The following is a 23,448-nucleotide window of genomic DNA, read 5'->3' as shown; positions in this document are numbered from 1 at the left end:
CTCCTGGACAACTATACTTGCATTCTCAAAAGTGAGCTCGCGCAGCTTCGTCATATTACAACTGGAGTGCAGCCAGAAACTTTTAAGTACCGGGTCTAAGATAACATTAAATTAAGCCGTAGACATCGCAACATCACACAAGATAGCAGCTCACGAGAACTTACTGAACGCAGTACGAGTGATCACTTCCATGCATCAAACCTGTTCAAAAAACGCATTACACAATTTACAAGGTGATGGCTTTCTATGGCATTCGTTTATAAAGCAGCGGAGAGGCTGTGTGAAGGCAGCTACACAGAAAAAGCAGAGTGCCACACTCTGAATGTATTGCTGGCATCACCGTTATACCCTCTGATCTCCCATTTCAATTGAAATGCCTCAGATTTCCAGTAAGGCTCTGCTTCGCGATGACAATTAATAAGTCTCAGGGACACACCCTACAAAAGGTTGCCATTGATTTGAGGCAACATTGCTTTCCTCCTGGACAAAACTATACGTTGCATTCTCAAAAGTTATATACACCCCAATCTATATACTGTCAAATAAACGACCCACACACCATAGTGCAACATGAGAGGCTTCACCTTTAGCGCTGACATCTTAGGTTCGATGCGCGAGAGTGGGTGCAGTGCGGGTGTACTGCCTGATGAGCCCAGAATTAGGGCGAAGCACGTGCCGCGTACTGTTTGCATTATTTGATAGTAAAACTATTTCAATATATTCAATATATATATATCAGCTTAATGATTCATTTTACTCTCGCAACCCCTGTTTGAGAAGAAGTATGAAAAAATATGAGGTTAACGCAGAAAACCAGATCACCAATTTAAGCTTTAGGAATCATAGATACTTTATTCGACATCAATGATTGTTTTGGTAAAGCCATACTCGGTGTAATCCTCCTTCCATGTTTTAATATTTCCGCGACTAGCCAAGATTAAATGAACGGAAAAAAAGTAAGAGCGAAGCGAGGTGTATGAGGCAGGCAGGCGACAGCTCAATAGCTCGAATTTGGATATACTACAGTAGGTTCTATTTAGTCGCCAGAAATATCTTTGGTAGGAATGGAAGTTGGATTTAGTCTTTAAAATTCTATGGTGAAGAAAAATTTATGCAATGATGATTAAATTTAACTTTCATTCCTACTAAACATATTTCTGTCGACCAAATAAAAATTACTTATATTTAAAATTTAAATAGAACTTGAACAAATACGATAGTTCATAATACCCACGCAGCACTAAGTGCACGTAAGATTACGAGTCATCCGTTTTAACAAGCAGCATATTGCACTGATACGAAATAGCCTGCCCATTTAATTATTTAGGAATGGATAGATAAATTAAGATTTTGTACAAATAATGTTTTAAATTTTTCTTCCTCAATGGATTCTGGCACCCCCAGCAACAGCTCCTCACACCCCAAAGGAGATATGTGATAGATATAGATATACATATATAGATAGATAGATATAGATATATAGATTATATAGATGGATATATACATATAGATAGATATATAAGATAGATATAGATATACATATATAGATAGATAGATATAGGTGTATGTAAATGTGTGTCTGTATATATGTAGATATGTGTGTACGTGTGTATGTGTGTATGTGTGTATATATATATATATATGCCAGCAACACTGCTGACAATGACAAAACAATTACATTGTCAATCATGTTACATTATTATTAAAATGGTTCCTTTTCTTTTTCATTACTTCTTTAACACACTACTTCTCTGCAAAGCTGGTATTTTGCTATATATGCATATGTATATATGTGTATATGTATATATATATGTATATGTATATATATGCATATATATGTATATATACTGTATATATGTATGTGTGTGTGTCTGTGTATGTGTCTGTGTCTATATATATGACAGCATATATATATATATATATATATATATATGACTGCGAAGCGCGGGTATTCTGCTATCTATATATATAATTCACTAAGACCATGGCAAGCAAGACGCATAACTGCTAAGGAAGGAAGAGAAGGTAACGAAGGTAAAGAAAGCGATCACAATTGAAACGAAGAAGGAAACTGTGCGGAAATATGAGAGTGGTGAGCAGGCGAGAGAGACAGCGCGAGAGAGACAGCGCGAGTGGGCGAGCAAGCGAGCGAGAGAGACAGCGCGAGTGGGGCAGCAAGTGAGCGAGACAGCGCGAGTGGGCGAGCAAGCGAGCGAGAGACAGCGCGAGTGGGCGAGCAAGCGAGCGAGAGAGAGCGTTTGTGCGCGAGCGAGCCCAAGCAGAAGAAGTTTCCTTGTGTATGACGTGCACCTGATTTTCTAATTCTAATTTTTGAGAAATAAATACGGTATGTACAGCATGTCGAAATCCACAATCTCGATAATTTTACAAAGAAAAGATTTGCATAAGGAGGCTCCTTCTAAACAATAACCACCTTCCGTTTCATTCTCCTCCTCCTCCCTTCCTGCAGCCCAAAGATGTTAAATTAAATGATGAGTACAGTATGAAATTAGAGTTTCTGGTAGGCTAGGCACTTTTTATAACTTTTTGGTTAGTACTTTAGAAAAATTATTGGTGTTTATTGGTAATTATGCACATTATACAACCCTTTTTTATGAAAAGGTTAAAGTAAGTGTTGCAGTGGTAGGTTCGGAACGCATTATGGGTATTCCCATTATTTCTTATGGGAAAAATAGTCTTGACTTACAACCAAATTGAGTTACAACCAGCCCTCGGCGAATGAATTGAGTTTGTAAGTCAAGGGTCCACTGTATTGATTTTTTGATTGTTTGCTTTTCTCTCGCGCTCTCTCTCTGACATTCTCTGCTCCTGACATGCATTCTTTGAATAGGAGGATATGTTTGCATTCTTTTAATTGTGAGAAAGAACTGTCATCTCTGTCTTGTCATGAAGCACAGTTTAAACTTTTGACTAAAGGGAGATTAAAAAAAAATATTTCACTATATACAATCCAATAAAAAAAGGCCTAAAACCTATTCAAGACACTACTAGTACTTATTGAATTGAAAGCCAAAGGGCCAATTCACACCAGGACTGAGGTTGCACATTAGCAGTTACAGTAACATTTGAGACCAGGCAACTCCTCCCCCACCATCCATCCTCTTTCGCTTATCTGAGATCGGGTCGCGGGGGCAGCAGCTTCAGGCAAGACTTCCCTCGCCCCAGCCACTTCTTCTAGCTCTTCCGGGGGAATCCCGAGGCGTTCCCAGGCCAGCTGGGAGACATAGTCCCTCCAGGGTGTCCTGGTTCTGCCCCAGGGCCTGTTTCCGGTTGGACGTGCCCAGAACACCTCGCCAGGGAGGCGTCCAGGAGGCATTCTGATCTGATGCCTGAGCCACCTAATCTGACTCCTGATCGATGCAGAGGTGTAGCAGCTCTACTCTGATCCCCTCCCAAATGACTGAGCTTCTCACCCTATCTTTAAGGGAAAGCCCAAACACCCTGCAGAGGAAATTCATTTCAGCCGCTTGAATTTGCGATCTTGTTCTTTCAGTCACTACCAATAGCTCATGACCATAGGTGAGGGTAGGAATGTAGATTGACTGGTAAATTGAGAGCTTTGCTTTACAGCTCAGCTCCTTTTCAACCACGACAGACCGATGCAGAGCCCTCATCACTGCGGACGCCGCACCGATCCACCTGTCGATCTCACGCTCCATTTTTCCCTCACTTGTGAACAAGACCCCGAGATACTTGAACTCCTCCACTTAGGGCGGGATCTCGCTCCCAACCCTGAGAGGGCACTCCACCCTTTTCCGGCTGAGGAACATGGTCTCGGATTTGGATGTGCTGATTTCCATCCCAGCCACTTCACACTCAGCTGTGAACCGATTCAGAGAGAGCTGAAGATCACGGCCTGATGAAGCAAACAGGACAACATCATCTGCAAAAAGCAGTGACCCAATCCTGAGTCCACCAAACCGGACCTCTCAACACCCTGGCTGCGCCTAGAAATTCTGTCCATAAAAGTTATGAACAGAATCAGTGACAAAGGGCAACCCTGGCCGAGTCCAACTCTCACTGGAAACGGGCTCGAATTACTGCCGGAAATGCGGACCAAGCTCTGACACCAGTTGTACAGGGACCAAAGAGCCCTAATCAGGGGGACCGGTACTCCATACTCCCGGAGTACCCCCCACAGAATTCCCCGAGGGACACGGATGAATGCCTTTTCCAAGTCCACAAAACACAGGTAGACTGGTTGGGCAAACTCCCATGTACCCTCCAGGACCCTGACAAAACCTGGTATGTTTAGTGAGCAAATCAGAGAGAAAATGCTGTGGTATTTTCAATGAATGTTTCACAAATACTAATTGTAACTGCATAAGCATTTTGCATACACCTGATGACTGTGTGGAGGGAAAAAAACTGGAACACCTAACAAAACAAAGTGTCCACATTTCAAACAATCTCACAAGTCAAAAATAAACAGCATTAATATCACTTCTTAAAACTAAAGCACAGACTAGTATATCTGAAAACTATTGTAGTACTATGAAATAAGAGATTGCAAACCAGAACAACTTAAATGATACAGTATATGCACAAACGCATACAAAACTGGCACCACTAGTCCAAGTAAAGCAACTGAGACACCCATTTCCTGGAGCTTACATTAGGAACGTATAAGGCTCAGAAGGTAAATGCACATACACACAGGCTAAACTGGCAATGTTACTGTAAAACATTTTAAAGGCACATTTTTTGGAACACTATACTGTATATAAAACAACCAACAAACTAATACAGCTTACCGGCTAAGTGTACAGTACTTAGAAATTAAGACCCAAGCTTTAGAGATTTTACATTGGTCAAAGTTACAAACCAGTAATATTAATGTTCAATAAGTACACAGACCAAACTAGCATTGTTTTTAAATAAAGTAATTAAAACATTTGCATTAGTGACAACATACATTACCCAGATAGCGAATTTGAGAATCTGCAGGACAAAGCATACATATTCATCATTGCAATGATATATGCACTAGGGGTGGGCGGTATGACCAACATTCTATATCACGTTATATTTCTAAATTATCCCGGTTTCACGGTATTCAACAGTATTTTTTTTCCCCATGCATGAGTGGATGTTAACCACATTTTCCACTGCAATTACTGGCTAAGAATAACCTATTCCACTGTCAAGAGTATTGTACATTGTACAAAAAAAAAAAACATTTTAATGTGCACACAAATATTAATACAGTTTTGCATTGCCCCATGAAGTGATAGTTTTCAAGGGGGTGGCACTAATGGAGAAGGTATCACATTGCATGACAGATGCAGTCAAAATATAGAACCTTTTTATTGAACAAATTTTGCAAAAACAAACAATAATTTTGACAACGTATTTTCAACCATACAAAGAGGCATTTAGACTTAGTAAAATATCCAGAAGTGCTTGTCAATAATTATATTGCACCGAATATGTCTTAGAAAAGGAATAAATAGTAAATATTTTTTGTAAACCAACTACACTTTCTATTAATGTTAACAATCTCTGTCCACGGACACGTTAAAGTGACTTTTTAAACAACTTTATCATAATTAAACTGCATAATATTTAAACTAATAAATAATAACAATAAAATAAATAATAGTATTATTACTGATAGTTGCACTATTACTTCAAGACTTCAAGCCCAGGTGCATTACACAGTATTCACCAAATTAAAATAAAAAAAAACAAGTGCAACTTGGTGATGACATCTTTACCAACTGAACCATCATTTAGGCAAACTGCATTAATATGGACCTTGCTTCAAGCTAAGCTATACTGGGAAGAAAAAAACAAACTATATGTCGAGAACAAAGTCAACATTTCCACTTTATTCTCGCCGTTTATGTTGAGATTAAAGTCGACATTTCCACTTTATTCTCATAGTTTACTTCATAATTAAAGTAGAATGTCGTAAACTAAACTTCTTCCTAAAATCAATGTTTAACCAATTACTTAATTTACCCCGTCATAAATTAATGCAGCACATTAAATGCTTTGTGTTACGTTCCCCGACCCAGTGGTTAATCACTACGCTTCTTAAACTGACTTCCTCCGCACTAAGAGAAGACAGCAATCACCATACAGAAACCATTCACTTCATGATATCCCTGCTTTCTGAAAATTTAGAATGCTAAGATAAACACTTGATATCATTTTCATGATTAAATGCATTAAAGCACGTATTACACATGCACGGTAGTGAGGCGGTAGTGCTGCTCCTTTGCAGTAAGGGGTCCCCAAGTTCAGTGTAGAGAACTTTATGGCAGATGTGACGATGCTCCAAAAAACTGGATGTATGAATAGCTATCGCACAGGTTTAACTTAAATATTGTGCAAATGTTGGGTTTCTGATCTGCTAGTCGGAGACCAAACACAGAATTCAATGCATGTTCTTCTGAGCGGGCTATCTTTATTGCATGCATGCTGTCTCTATCTGACGTACCAAAACCCCAGTTCCTTTTTCTTTCACCACATAACCAATCACCACACGATAAATGTCTTTGTGAAATTAAAACTAGTTATAAACTTAGCCCACGGGGTGTTCAGAACTTTAAAAATATATTCGTTATACATGTTTAATTATGCCATCCATTCACAGTTGTGTCCATCTCTGAACGAGTCGCCAGCACATCGCAGGATGAATACAAGCAAAACATACACTAACAAGGTCAATACAGCACAATAGAACCCCACATCCTACAAGACTTTGAAAGGAAACTGAAGCACGCTGAGTAAACCCACCAGAAAAACATGCAAATGCAAGGCAGGCACGCCGCCGTGCCCCCATATGATTAATGCATGCTTTAAAGCATTTCACCATGAAAATTATATTAAGTATTTATCTTAGCATTCTAAATGTTCAGAAAGCAGGAAGATCATTAAGTGAATGTATTCTGTGCGCGGCGCTGCCGGCGCCTCCTCTTAGTGCAAGAAGAAGTCAGTTTAAGAATCACTTAACACAAAGCATTTAATGTGCTATATAACTTACTAACAAAATACCCGTGCTTCGCAGCGGAGAAGTAGTGTGTTAAAAAAGTAATGAAAAAGAAAAGGAAACATTTTGAAAATAACGTAATATGATTGTCAATGTAATTGTTTTGTCACTATTGTGAGTGATGAGTATTGCTGTCATATATACACACACACACACACACACATAAACATATATATATACATATCCATACATATCTACATATATACATATACACTATATATATTATATATATATATATATACACACACACACACACACACACACACACACACACACACACACATACATATATACATATATATATATATATACATATATATATATATATATATATATATACACTAGCAAATGCCCCCACTTCGCAGCGGAAAAGTAGTGTGTTAAAGAAGTAAAGAAAAAGAGAAGGAAACATTTTAAAAATAACGTAACATGATTGTCAAAATAATTGTTTTGTGTATTTGGCGGCAGCGTGACGAAGTTTTCATCTAGCTGCATCAGAAAATGTACCACAACGTCTGACACGCCTCCTTTTTACTGTTTTCTCACAGCTTGAATTGCTGCTGTCATAATCGGTTTGGGTCTACATATATATATATATATATATATATATATATATATATATATATATATATATATATATATATATATATATATATATATATATATATATATATATATACATACACACATACATACATACATACATACATATATATACACATATATATACATACTGTGGACTGGGACCCGGACACAGGCAGACGGACAACATAGTTCACCCAACACACGTTTATTTTGTATAATATTTTACAATGCACGAACCCCAGTGCCTCTTGCACCGATTCCCCAAAGTCCAGGCCACACTCTCAGTCACTGTGCCTCTCTCGCCACCCCCCCGCCCTCTCTCCAGCTCTGTTCTCTTCCACCCGACATCCACTATCGACTGAAAGGAGGCGGCCCCTTATATGGCAACCCGGATGGGCTCCAGCTGCTTCCTGGTACTCCCTCTTGGACACACCCCTGTGTGGCGGAAGTGCGGGCTGTGCACCCGGAAGCCGTCTGGGTGTCTCCGGTCTTCTTCTCCCCAGCACTTCCGGGTGTGGCGGAAGTGCTGATCTCCTGGATTCCTCAGGCACTGGGGTGCCGCCTGGCGGTGGCCACGGGTACCTACAGGGCTGGGCTTCCAAGCCCTCTACCCGTGGCCCCCAATACAACCAGGGCGATCGCCCCCTTGCGGTCTGGAGAAGGCACAAGCCCTCCTCCGATCCTCCTGGGCGTCCCGGCCGGGCTCCAGCCCCAACCGGGTCCCACACGGGATATTCCGGCACCGGGGCACCGCCTGGCGGTGGCCATGGGTCCCTACAGGGCTGGGCTTCCAAGCCCTGTACCCGAGGCCCCCAACATAACCAGGACGGACGCCCCCTCACGGTCTGGAGGAGGCACAAGTCCTCCTCCGGTCCTCCTGGGTGTCGGCCGGGGACCACAATACATATATACATATACACACATACATATATACATATACAGTACAGGCCAAAAGTTTGGACACACCTCCTCATTCAATGTGTTTTCTTTATTTTCATGACTGAAGGCATCAAAACTATGAATGAACACATGTGGAGTTATATACTTAACAAAAAAAAGGTGAAGTAACTGAAAACATTTTTATATATATATATATATATATATATATATATACTAGCAGAATACCCGCGCTTCGCAGCGGAGAAGTAGTGTTTTAAAGAAGGTACGAAAAAGAAAAGGAAAAATTTTAAAAATAACCTAACATGATTGTTAATGTAATTGTTTTGTCATTGATATGAGTGTTGTTCTCATATCTATCTATCTATATATATATCTCTATCTATCTATCTATCTATATATATATATATATATATATATATATATATATATATATATATATATATATATATATATATATATATATATATATATATATATAAATACCCGCTTGGCAGCGGAGAAGTAGTGTGTTAAAGAAGGAAAGAGAAAGAAAAGAAAACATTTTGAAAATAACGTAACATGATTGTCAATGTAATTGTTTTGTCACTGTTATGAGTGTCGCTGTGATATATATATATATATAGCAAAATACTCGCGCTTCGCAGCGATGTCATGTGTTAAAGAAGTTATGAAAAAGAAAAGGAAACATTTTAAAAATAATGTAACATGATTGTCAAAGTAATTGTTTTGTGTATTTGGTTGCAGCGCACAAGTTGTTTTCGGTAGCTGCATCAGAAAATGTACAACGACGCCTGACACGCCTCCTTTTTACTGTTTTCTCACAGCTTGGATTGCTGCTGTCATATATATATACACACACACAAACATACACACACACACACATACATATATAATATACATATATATATACACATACATATCTTCATATCTACATATCTATATACATATCTACACACACAAATTATATATATGTGTGTATGTATGTATGTATGTATGTGTGTGTGTGTGTGTGTGTGTGTGTGTGTGTGTGTATATATATATATATATATATATAATCTAGATAGGGGTGTGTGTGTGTATATATATATATATATATATACTGTATATATATATATATACACACATACATACATATATATACACATACATATACTTGTGTGTATGTTTGTATGTGTCTATATGTGTGTGTATAGCTTTGGTCACTGAGTGCAAGGGAAAAATAATGAAATATAGTCTATAAGTTATTAAACAGTAAAACATTAACGCTTTAAGAAGTACAGGTACATTGAGCACTACTGGAGAGGTTTGGGTAAACTACATTTTAAAGACTGTGTAACAAAACAGGTAAGTAACTAACAGCAGCTAAAATGTATATGGATCATCTCGGTAGTAGATCCCTTTTGAAAGGGGCTACATGACGGCTGTGGTATAGAAATTACATTTTCTATGTGAACGTTCAAATTTGTGCCTCTGGTAATGTGCCTTACCGGCAATTAAAGAAAATTATTTTGTGTCCTCTGCGTGTTAAGAGAGAAAGGCTTTGGTTTGGGATAAAAGGAAAAAGGTGTAAAGAAAGGAAAGTTGCCTTTTCTTTTATATAGTATAGAGAGATGTGTTCGCTGACGTTATGATCGCCTTTTGGGGACAGTCGCGGTGGGTCTTGTGTAGACTGGTGAGACGCCCCGCCATTAATCGGCTGTGATGGCACTGTGAGTCCTCCACTCGTATGCGTGTGTTCATAATCCGAGCTGAGGACCTGATAATCGTATACGTGCAAAAGAAAGTGTGAATCGCCTTAATATTATTTTGCCGTGGTGTAGAAAAGGGGTCCCGTGTTTGCACTTGTCTGGGCTATAGCTCAGGGGGCGGATGAAAAAAATTAAAAGTGCTCACTTTGACTTAAGGCAGAAGTGCAGTCAGCGCCTCAAAGGCGGCACAGCTATGCACGCACGCTGGCTGCTCGACTTTTGCTGGGCAGGAGACCCCTTTTGTACACACGCTCATGATATCAAAAGTCTCAGCGCTTTTGGAGGTAATTCATATATTATATATATAGCAAAATACCCGCTACCGCAGCGGAGAAGTAGTGTGTTAAAGAAGTAATGAAAAAGAAAAGGAAACATTTTAATAATAACGTAACATGATTGACATTGTCATGAGTGTTGCTATCATATATATTCCTGCCTAAATAAGTCACCCTCGCGCTCTTACTTTTTACCGCTCATTTAATCATGGCTAGTGGCGGAAAAATTATAAAATGGAAGGAGGATGGCTTTACCAAAACAATTATTGATGGCGAATCGATTATTCATAAAGCTTGAATTGGTGATCTGTTTTTCTGTGTTAACCTCATATTTTTCATACTTCTTCTCAAACTAAGGTGGTGCGAGGGTAAAATGAATCGGGATGCGCTGATCAATGTAATCGGTGTACCAGGAAATCATGCATTGACAAAAGCTCCCTTTGCTTGTAATGCAAAGTGTGATTAAATGCATTATTTTTCAACGTTATGGAGCACATGCATCGAAGCTTCTCAGCTGTGCTTGTGCTAAGAAAAGGAAAGATTTTAAAAATAGCGTAACACGATTGTCAATGTGACCTTTTGTAAGTAGTGCCTGGAGGATTCAGTGTGTTGAAACTCTAGAGACAGCGTGTGTATTAACTTGTGGATTTTTCTGTGAGTATTTGGTGGCAGTGTGACAAAGTTGCTTCGGATGACGGCGTTAGCCGCAGAGCTCAGCTCAGAGCGAAATGAGGTGGGAGGGGAGATGATGACGTGACTCCCCACCGCCTTAACTGTCAATCCCCACAAACACAGTCTCGAATTTGCATAAGCACACCCCTTCACCTACAATTTTAACTTAGTTACAAAGTGATCAAAACTCGCTTATATCCTGCGCCCTATCATTAAACTTGTATCCCGCATTACCTGTAGGCATGTGAAACGCCAGCGTAGCCTGTCTATGAACTTAATTTAAAGTTTATGTTTACACCTTGCTTTCTTTCCGAGGTAGCAGCACTAATGAATATGGTAGTATATGCCACTCGCTCGCTTCTTATTGTTTCGCTGCCTTCTCAATTATATAATGCATGTTTTCTTAAGCGCTTTTTGGAGGTCTTCCTGGTTTTCTACGTACTGCGTTGACAGTCAGTTCACGTGATTACGTGGGAGGCGTGATGATGTCAATGCATCCGTGTATATATGTGTGTGTATGTATGTATGTGTGTATGTATATGTATGTGTATATATGTAGATATATATATGTATGTATATATGTGTGTGTGTATATATATGTGTATATGTATAGATATGTATATATATATGTTTGTGTGTGTAAATATATATATATATATTTATATATATATATATATGACAGCAACACTCATCACTCACAACAGTGACAAAACAATTACATTGACAATTATGTTACGTTATTTTCAAAATGTTTCCTTTTCTTTTTCATTGCTTCTTTAACACACTACTTCTCCGCTGCGAAGCGCGGGTATTTTGCTAGTATATATATATATATATATTCTAGTTTCTTCAAAATAGCCACCCTTTGCTCTGATTACTGCTTTGTACACTCTTGGCATTCTCTCGATGAGCTTCAACAGGTAGTCACCTGAAATGGTTTTCACTTCACAGGTGTGCCTTATCAGGGTTATTTAGTGGAATTTCTTGCTTTATCAATGGGGTTGGGACCAGCAGTTGTGTTGTGCAAAAGTCAGGTTAGTTGGACGATCATTTATTTTTCCACAGGACAATAACCCCAAACACACCACCAGGCTGTGTAAGGGCTATTTGACCAAGAAGGAGAGTGCTGTAAATGGTCATGAAAATAAAGAAAACACATTGAATGAGGAGGGGTGTCCAAACTTTTGGCCTGTACTGTATATATACACATACATATCTTCATATCTATATACATATACATATCTATATACATATCTACATATACACACATATATATATATATATACATACCTATGTACATCATATATACACATACATACATACATACATACATACATACACACAAATTATATATGTGTGTGTGTATGTATGTATATATATATATATATATATATATATATATAATGTAGATTGGTGTGTGTGTATATACTGTATATATATACACATACACATACACACATACATACAAACATACACACAGGTATATATATGTGTATATATATGTATGTGTCTATATGTGTGTCTATAGCTTTGGTCACTGAGTGCAAGGGAAAAATAATAAAATGTAGTCTATAAGTTATTAAACAGTAAAACATTAACGATTTAAGAAGTAAAGCTACATTGAGCACTACTGGAGTGGTTTCGGGTAAACTACATTTTAAAGACGGTGTAACACAACAGGTAAGTAGTACTAACAGCAGCTAAAATGTATATGGATCATCTATCAGTAGTAGATCCCTTTTGAAAGGCGCTACACGACGGCTGTGGTATAGAAATTACATTTTCTATGTGAACGTCCAAATTTCTGCCTCTGGTAATGTGCCTTACCGGCATTACCAGCAATTAAAGAAAATTAGTTTTGTGTCCTCTGCAGTGTTAAGAGAGAAAGGCTTTGGTTTGGGACAAAAGGAAAAAAGATTTAAAGAAAGGAAAGTTGCCTTTTTCTTTTATATAGTGTAGAGAGATGTCTTCGTTGACGATATGAGCGCCTTTTGGGGACAGTCGCAGTGGGTCTTGTGTAGACTGGTGAGACGTCACAAACTTGGTTCCTCAAAACTGCGTTAGCTGCGGAGCTCAGCTCACAGCGAAATGAGGTGAATGGGAGGGGAGATGATGAAGTGACTCTCCCACCCGCCTTAACTGTCAATCCCCCACAAAGACAGTCTCTCGGAATTTGCATAAGCACAGCCCTTCTCCAGTAATTTTAACTTTGTTACAAAGTGATCAAAACTCTCGTTTATATCCTGCGTCCTCTCATTAAACTTGTATCCCGAATTAGCCGTGGGCATGACAAACGCCAGCGGCAGCCTGTCTATGAACTTAATTTAAACTTTAGGTTTACACCGTGCTTTGTTTCCGAAGTAGCTGTACTCATGAATATGGTAGTATGTGTGACTTGGTTGCTTCTTTTTGTTTCGCTGCCTTCTCAATTGTATAATGCATGTTTTCTTCAGCGCTTTTTGGAGTTCTTCCTTGTTTTCTACGTATTGCGTTGACACTCAATTCACGTGATTACGTGGGAGGCGTGATGATGTCACACGAAACTCCGTCCCCTGCGGCCATCGAGCTCAACTCCATTACATTATATGGAGAAAAATAGGTTCCAGTTATGACCATTACGCGTAGAATTTGAAATGAAACCTGCCCAACTTTTGTAAGTAAGCTGTAAGGAATGAGCCTGCCAAATTTCAGCCTTCTACCTACACGGGAAGTTGGAGAATTAGTGATGAGTCAGTCAGTCAGTCAATCAGTCAGTGAGGGGTTTGCCTTTTATTAGTATAGATATATACACATACTGTACATCCAAATATATATACATATATATACATTGTGAACGCTGGCCCGGACACAGACAGACGGACATCATATTTTCACCACAAACCGTTTATTTACAATAATATTTACAAGATTACCGTGCAATTACACCCCAGTGCCTCCAGCACCGATCCCCCAAAGTCCAGGTCACACAGTCCTTTTGCCTTTCTTTCCTGGCCGCCTCCAGTCCTCACTCCCTTGTGTGGCGGAAGTGCCGGCTGCGCACCCGGAAGCCGTCCGGGTGTCCCCGGTCGTCTTCCCCCCAGCACTTCCTGGTGTGGCGGAAGTGCTGGGCTCCAGGGCTGTTCAGGCATCGGGGCACCGCCAGGCGGTGGCCACGGGCCCCTACAGGGCTGGGCTTCCATGTCCCCTACCTGAGGCCACCAACGTAACCAGGGTGGGCACCCCCTCGTGGTCTGGTGGAGGTACAGGCCCTCCTCCGGTTCTCCTGGGCGTCCCGGCCGGGCTCCTGCTTCGGCCGGATGTGGCAGATGATGGTCTGGAAGTGGGGCGCCGCCTGGCAGTGACCACGGGCCCCTACAGGGCTGGGCTTCCATGCCCTCTATCCGAGGCCACCAGCGTAACCAGGGCAGATGCCCCCTCGCGGTCTAGAGGAGGTACAAGCCCTCCTCTGGTCCTCCTGAGCACACAACATACATATCTACAGTACATATACACACATACATATACATAAATACATACATATATATATACACACAAATACATATATACACTCACCTAAAGGATTATTAGGATCTCCATACTAATATGGTGTTTGACCCCCTTTCGCCTTCAGAACTGCCTTAATTCTACGTGGCATTGATTCAACAAGGTGCTGAAAGCATTCTTTAGAAATGTTGGCCCATATTGATAGGATAGCATCTTGCAGCTGATGGAGATTTGTGGGATGCACATCCAGGGCACGAAGCTCCGTTCCACCACATCCCAAAGATGCTCTATTGGGTTGAGATCTGGTGACTGTGGGGGCCATTTTAGTACAGTGAACTCATTGTCATGTTCAAGAAACCAATTTGAAATGATTCGAGCTTTGTGACATGGTGCATTATCCTGCTGGAAGTAGCCATCAGAGGATGGGTACATGGTGGTCATGTAGGGATGGACATGGTCAGAAACAATGCTCAGGTAGCCCATGGCATTTAAACGATGCCCAATTGGCACTAAGGGGCCTAAAGTGTGCCAAGAAAACATGCCCCACACCATTACACCACCACCACCAGCCTGCACAGTGGTAACAAGGCATGATGGATCCATGTTCTCATTCTGTTTACGCCAAATTCTGACTCTACCATTTGAATGTCTCAACAGAAATCGAGACTCATCAGACCAGGCAACATTTTTCCAGTCTTCAACTGTCCAATTTTGGTGAGCTCGTGCAAATTGTAGCCTCTTTTTCCTATTTGTAGTGGAGATGAGTAGTACCCGGTGGGGTCTTCTGCTGTTGTAGCCCATCCGCCTCAAGGTTGTGCGTGTTGTGGCTTCACAAATGCTTTGCTGCATACCTCGGTTGTAACGAGTGGTTATTTCAGTCAAAGTTGCTCTTCTATCAGCTTGAATCAGTCGGCCCATTCTCCTCTGACCTCTAGCATCAACAAGGCATTTTTGCCTACAGGACTGCCGCATACTAGATGTTTTTCCCTTTTCACACCATTCTTTGTAAACCCTAGAAATGGTTGTGCGTGAAAATCCCAGTAACTGAGCAGATTGTGAAATACTCAGACTGGCCCGTCTGGCACCAACAACCATGCCACGCTCAAAATTGCTTAAATCACCTTTCTTTCCCATTCTGACATTCAGTTTGGAGTTCAGGAGATTGTCTTGACCAGGACCACACCCCTAAATGCATTAAAGCAACTTCCATGTGATTGGTTGATTAGATAATTGCATTAATGAGAAATTGAACAGGTGTTCTTAATAATCCTTTAGGTGAGTGTATATATACACATACACACACATATATAAACATATACATACATATCTACATATATACATATACACACACACACATACATATTATATATATTGTCGCAGTAGGGGGCAGTAGCGCTCCCTTGAACCGTCAGGTACCACGCAAAACACCTGGTAAAATTGCCACAGTAATTATTTATTATAATTATATGCACCAAGCACCCTCCACTCCACTATATTCATAAATCACAATAATCCAATAATAATCACAATCATCCACTACCAGACGCGTTGCCCTCCTACCACCCAGCTCAGCTCGTTGTCTGGGAGTTCCCAGAGTCCTTTTATTCCTCCTGACCCAGAAGTGTTTCTGCCCAACAGTTCCACAAGTCCTTATTCTTTCCGGGTCAGGGTAAACAGTACTTTTCTTCACCCCGGAAGCCCGTCGCTCCTCCTGTGACGAACTTCCGGGTCATGGTACACAAATGAGTCCATTGACTTCCTGACAGCGACTCCCAGTGGCCCCCAAGGTATCCAGCAGGGCTGTGTATAAAAACTACATAGTCCATGAGGCCCTGCTGGAATTCGGGGCCCGTATGTGCTCTCGGGAGAGCTCCTCCTGGCGGCCTGAAGGGTGAGGGCCGGAGTAAAATGCCGGCAACCCACCACAATATACAAACCGGATTCCAAAAAAGTTGGGACACTATACAAATCGTGAATAAAAACTGAATGCAATGATATGGAGGTGCCAACTTCTAATACATTATTCAGAATAGAACATAAATCACGGAACAAAAGTTTAAACTGAGAAAATGTATCATTTTAAGGGAAAAATATGTTGATTCAGAATTTCATGGTGTCAACAAATCCCAAAAAAGTTGGGACAAGGCCATTTTCACCACTGTGTGGCATCTCCCCTTCTTCTTAAAACACTCAACAGACGTCTGGGGACCGAGGAGACCAGTTTCTCAAGTTTAGAAATAGAAATGCTCTCCCATTCTTGTCTAATACAGGCCTCTAACTGTTTAATCGTCTTGGGCCTTCTTTGTCGCACCTTCCTCTTTATGATGCGCCAAATGTTCTCTATAGGTGAAAGATCTGGACTGCAGACTGGCCATTTCAGTACCCGGATCCTTCTCCTACGCAGCCATGATGTTGTGATTGATGCAGAATGTGGTCTGGCATTATCTTGTTGAAAAATGCAGGGTCTTCCCTGAAAGAGATGACGTCTGGATGGGAGCATATGTTGCTCTAGAACCTGAATATATTTTTCTGCATTGATGGTGCCTTTCCAGACATGCAAGCTGCCCATGCCGCACGCACTCATGCAACCCCATACCATCAGAGATGCAGGCTTCTGAACTGAGCGTTGATAACAACTTGGGTTGTCCTTGTCCTCTTTGGTCCGGATGACATGGCGTCCCAGATTTCCAAAAAGAACTTCGAATCGTGACTCGTCTGACCACAGAACAGTCTTCCATTTTGCCACACTCCATTTTAAATGATCCCTGGCCCAGTGACAACGCCTGAGCTTGTGGATCTTGCTTAGAAATGGCTTCTTCTTTGCACTGTAGAGTTTCAGCTGGCAACGGCGGATGGCCGTTCACTGACAATGGTTTCTGGAAGTATTCCTGAGCCCATTCTGTGATTTCCTTTACAGTAGCATTCCTGTTTGTGGTGCAGTGTCGTTTAAGGGCCCGGAGATCACGGGCATCCAGTATGGTTTTACGGCCTTGACCCTTAAGCACAGAGATTGTTCCAGATTCTCTGAATCTTCGGATGATGTTATGCACAGTTGATGATGATAGATGCAAAGTCTTTGCAATTTTTCACTGGGTAACACCTTTCTGATATTGCTCCACTATCTTTTTGCACAACATTGTGGGAATTGGTGATCCTTTACCCATCTTGGCTTCTGAGAGACACTGCCACTCTGAGAAGCTCTTTTATACCAATCATGTTGCCAATTGACCTAATTAGTGTTTATTGGTCTTCCAGCTCTTCGTTATGCTCAAATTTACTTTTTCCAGCCTCTTATTGCTACTTGTCCCAACTTTTTTGGGATTTGTTGACACCGTGAAATTTTGAATCAACATATTTTTCCTTTAAAATGATACATTTACTTAAATTAAACGTTTGATCTGTCATCTACGTTCTATTACAAATAAAATATTGACATTTGCCATCTCCACATCATTGCATTCAGTTTTTATTCACAATTTGTTTAGTGTCCCAACTATTTTGGAATTCGGTTTGTATATATATATATATATATATATATATATATATAATATAATATATATACCCGCGCTTCGCAGCGGAGAAGTAGTATGTTAAAGAAGTTATGAAAAAGAAAAGGGAACATTTTAAAAATAACGTAACATGACTGTCAATATACAGTAATTGTTTTGTGAGTGTTATGAGTGTTACTGTCATCAAGGATTTGATTATCATTACTTCTTTCAATCAGGTTCGTATTTGTAGGATGTGATGTGTTCAAGTTACATTCCGTTTTGTCAATCGTTGTAAAGATAACAGGTTTCATTCATCGATTCGTTTCTTACTGCATCAATAAACAGCTCGTCTTCCTCTTTATCTGAGACGTGACAAACTGCATGCACGGGTTTCTTTTTTTACACTGTCTTCCTTTAGCGGGACATTGACTTTTTCCACCGTGTGCTTTGTTTCCGCAGTAGCTGCACTTATGAATATGCTTGTATGTGTCAGACGCTTCATATTTTTTTGCTGCCTTCTCAATTGTGTAATTTGGTTTTTGTTCAGCACTCTTTGGAACAGTTGCTTTTTATCTGTGCACTGCGTCAGTTGATGATTTTATATAGCACAGAATGGAAATCACTTTTGTTATACTTTTACACCAACATATGTTCCTGTGTTTGAGCGACACAGGCAGATGGAGAGTGTCTGATGATTGCATATAGCGCCGAAGTTGCTGCTCTTTACCATTCTCTCCTCTGCATGTCCTGGAGTACAAAACAAACAGCATACAGCAACATGTGGGGACTGGCAGGAACACTCAATAAAACTGAATAAAAAGAAAATCAAGTGACAGTGAAATACGAAGAAGGCAGCTTCGCCGCGTCTGTGTGTCAGAACCCTTTTGAGGGGGGCGTTAGTATGCATCGTGGTACACTGCAGAGCTATAGCGCGTCTTTATGTGAAGACAGCCGTGTCAGATGGGGTTGTATGGATTGATTCTGAACACGACTGAGAGAATGAAAAGTGAATTAAAAAAAAAAGCTAACCTTTACAAGGATCATAAATTGCACCGGCTGTTACAGACTGAAATCAAATGTATGCTTTTACTCAAAAATAGTAAGACTAAGAGCAGTTTACTTCTCAAAACGGAGTGGTGCAGGATCGAACTTGCGACCTTTTGATTTTCAGGCGGGAACTGATTCTACTGCACCATGGAGGCAGTTACAATAAACGGTTGTCAATGTCGCATGTTAAGGCGGTTTTTTGTTTCTTCAGTTATATTTTTGAATAAAAGCGCAATTGTTATGTTATATTTGTATCTTTTGTGAAAATGTTTCTTTGATATTTGAACGTCAGGCTTCATACATTATATAGTTTATGCCTACATTTTATCATCTACTAGTAGAATATAAAAAACATTTCTGTTTTAACAATGTGTTTACACAGATTACTGTAGAAACGGAACAGACGTGAAATGCGCGTGTTCCAAATAATGATCTATTATTTCCACTCTAAAACTCCACTTCACTCCCAGATACTCAATCAAGGCATGAGCTGAGAGAAGTTCGTGCAGATTTTAAATTGGTGGGGGGATGGAATAGCCGGCTGCTTCTAGCTTCTCTTTATCAGCACATTTAAAGGACAAAGGACGCTGGCGGAGAGGTGTGAAGGGATTTAAGAAGCAATTTAAGGTGGGACGGAATTACGAGTTTTTTCGTAGGCTCTGGTAATTCTAGTGTTAATGACAAATTACGAGAATAAAGTCAACATGTCGTCACACTATTACACAGTACCCAGGTACATTACACTGTATTGAAAACAATTAAAACAAGTATAATTTGGCTTGTAGTATAGAAACAGTATTTACACATCTGACCTTTTAAAACTAAAGTTATCTCCAGGCGACGGACGTGACTCCTTTTTTTCGGCAAAAGTTCTTCTGTTCATCATGTTCATCTTTACTTTTAGTTAATTTTCGGAATGCTCTCTGTCCATTTTCACTGCGTGGTATACATAAGCTACCACCCACTATTTGGTGGTGTAGCAGTGAAAAAGAGCCCTAGTGCAACAAATCCGTGTTTAGCGGTGTAGCAGTGAAAAAGGTCCCCACTTGAACAGTTTCCCGCTGCGCCACATTCCGAATGTCGTTTAGGCAATTTAAACCGGTGTTGTGGTATAAGAAAAATCCATATCATAAAAAAAATGAAAAACGGTTTTCGGTATGAACCGGTATACTGCCCAGCACTACTATGCACATACAGTAACACCAATCAGGAAGTTTTTCCTCAACTATTTGTTGTTCAAAATAAAACAACTTGTCTTCATTGTCGCAGTCCTCCAAACCCAATGGGTTGTGCACACTGAAATCTGCCATTTCATCCTCAAAAACAAAGGCTTTATCTCAAAAGAATGTTATGATTATAAGCTTTATATTAGTGTTTTAGTTATGTGTGTAACACAGTTACTTATAGTAATAAAAGACAAAGTTAAGCCATTCTTGCTGAACTTTCCTGCAAAGTTTATTACCCTAGCAGGTGTCACGCATGGGTGTTGGAGGACTCCTCTAAGGGCTGGGAAAATGTATGTAATAACCCGCCGAGATAAAAGGTGGAGATACTGCTGACTTTGTCCTGTTGTTCTTTTTCTCTCACAGCCTTGAGAAGCTTAACCTCACTCCTTCCAGAAGTTGCACTAGAAGAGAAGTGCATTCTAAGAAAAAGCCATCTTTTGCCAGAAGACCCGAGTGAGCTGCATGGCAGAGCATGTGACTCTGAAAAGTCCTTTAAGAAGGTGGAATCCCTGATTGAGAATAGCTCATTGGCACGTTTTTTTCATTATATTCAATTTTTGCTTGTTTCGTCTTGTGACAATTAAAAGTCACAATCTGGTTAGTATCTCAACATTTTCACTGTTTGCAGTCAGTCCTTCCTCTGCCTGACCACACAGGTTAACTATCGCAGAACCATTTCTCTATACATATGGGAGTCAATGAATGACAAAGCAGTAAACTGTGTTTTTTCCCCCCATGTACACAAAGACACCGCATTAACATTACACATTCTGATTGACCAGTCACATACTCACATATCAGCCAGTGCTAAAAACAAAGGGAGACTCTGGCAAAAGGTCTAGAGACACAAGCACCTGTAAATCTTTACGAATGTGTTCAAGTAGAGGCCTATTCATTAGTGACATTACTGAGATATAAAACACAATTAAGCGCAATATAAATTTCAGTTCTGAAGCTGTAACGGTGAATTTTACAACTATGCTCACTAAGGTGCTATATAAAAATGGTTTATTTGTAGTCTTACTCTTTATACCTTTCTCAGTGGTTTTTGAGAGTGATTCACATGAAACATACACAAGAACTAATTTGGAAAATTCTCTCAGTGAAAGGTACTTGACAAAATAAAATATTGCTATTTCTCTTTTGACTTTCTTATCTACTTTTTCATATAAAGCCATACTAAAAAACCTTGTTCACTGCTTGTACATCATTTAGGTAGCATTCTGTGTTCAAGGCACATGCCTAATTGTTGCTCATATGGAATATGCACATTAATCATGTCTCGGTGTAGTTTCTTCTCACAACTGGAAAGACATGCTGGATTGACCAACAACTCCAAACAAATCCTAGTGTGCATGTGTGGGCCCTGTGACAGAATGGAATCTTGTCCAGCGCTACTTCCTACATTTCATTTATTACTCCCAGATTAGACTACAGCCTCTCATGACCCTTAACTGGATTGAAGTGTGTATGGGATGATAAATGATATTCAGTGTGTCCCTATGCAATGTGTACTTAATATGCTTTGCATCATATAAATCTCCTGCTTATAGAAATATTATTGTTTGGTATACAATATACAGTACAATATATATATATATTTTGGTTACAGTGCTCATTATTCCTTTTTGTTATGGATTGCTTGCCTTTATTTTCATTACTGTGCTATATAAATCCTTTACAAAGTCATTGTTGTTGGGAGCATGCGTTGATTACAACGCGCTGCTGCACTCACCACACAGCAAACCACCCAGACTGAGATCCAAGTACAGCCATGCAAAACAGTGACACCTCAGCACTGCACTGAACAGTATGAGGTTTCTTACAGTGGCTGGAGCACCAAATCTGCCACCAAGCCCCAAATTTTCCCTGCAAAAGACTATCTAGAAAAGAAGGGGCAAAACTCCTATTTAGGCACTGACTGGCTTGTGGCATCAAAACATTAACATCCTAAAGTGTTACCACACACCTTTACTTGTTAAGAACTCACTACTGTTGGACCCTGGACATGATATGAACACCACAGCTCCTGATCTGCTTACCCCTGGGACTTTTGGATTACAGCTTTCCATAACCTTCCACATTGAAAACTTCTGCAAACTCCTACAATGTCTGGAGAATATCCAAAGTACTTAGCACATCTCTGCTGTTGCTTTCATTTTTATTAACTTTTATCATGGCTCCACCAAAACACCTGCAGTGGATATTACGCTTAAAGATTCTATAGCGTAAGCAAAGTATAAAATGATTACTTGTACCATGATTGATTTATGTTCCTTTTGAAGTTATTTAGTCACAGTGGTTGCTTTGAGAGAGCCATTCTCCAAGTGTGATTTCCAGCATCAAACTAAGTTCCCTGCTGGACACATCCTGACTCTTTTAACAACTGCTTCACTATTAAATAATCAAGACATTCACAAACACACATAATGCAATTTAGAGTTGGAGGGGATGGAGTCCATAATATCTAAGTAGTAACAGGGCACCAATCCACTGCACACCCCAATCACACAATTTGCAATTGTCATTTAAAACTTGACATGTCTTTGTAAATGTAGAAGGAAACCCCATACAAACCATGATCATATACGTATCCATTTTGAATTTAAAGCTTACTACTGGGCAACCAGTTTTCTCTCACTGTTATATGTGTAAGGTAAAATAATGAAAGTTGGTAACATTACTCTTGGGGTGCTCGTTAACAGTGTCATCTCTGAAAAACAAATCAGGTCCACCTGTAATATTTCTGATACACTTCATCATAGTTATCATTATGGAAGGCACGATATAAAATGATTTTAATATTCAAAGATAATTGTAATACTTTGTCTGGGCAAAAGTTTCATATGTTACAGAGCATAATACCTAGTTACATTTTCTGTAAGCTTCTAAGTTTTATAGAATTCTTTTTTCTTTTATCTACTTGTATCTGATTTTATACATTCTGTGAATATTTACATTTAAAATATCAACTCTCTTTGGTGGCTGACAGTAAAACATGTA

The 23,448-nt window shown here is 39.8% G+C and overlaps 1 protein-coding gene across 11 annotated transcripts in view; it reads right to left on the bottom strand.

The window, feature by feature from the left end:
• nudt19 (nudix (nucleoside diphosphate linked moiety X)-type motif 19) overlaps positions 1-23,448 on the bottom strand; it is a 65,743-nt gene that overhangs the window by 40,968 nt on the left and 1,327 nt on the right. The gene's annotated exons all lie outside the window — the stretch shown is intronic.

Source organism: Polypterus senegalus, chromosome 9, assembly GCF_016835505.1.
Source record: "Polypterus senegalus isolate Bchr_013 chromosome 9, ASM1683550v1, whole genome shotgun sequence".
In the NCBI taxonomy this organism is placed as follows: domain Eukaryota; kingdom Metazoa; phylum Chordata; class Cladistia; order Polypteriformes; family Polypteridae; genus Polypterus; species Polypterus senegalus.
Note: the sequence above shows the minus strand (reverse complement) of the source record. Positions and strands in the feature narration are given on the sequence as shown.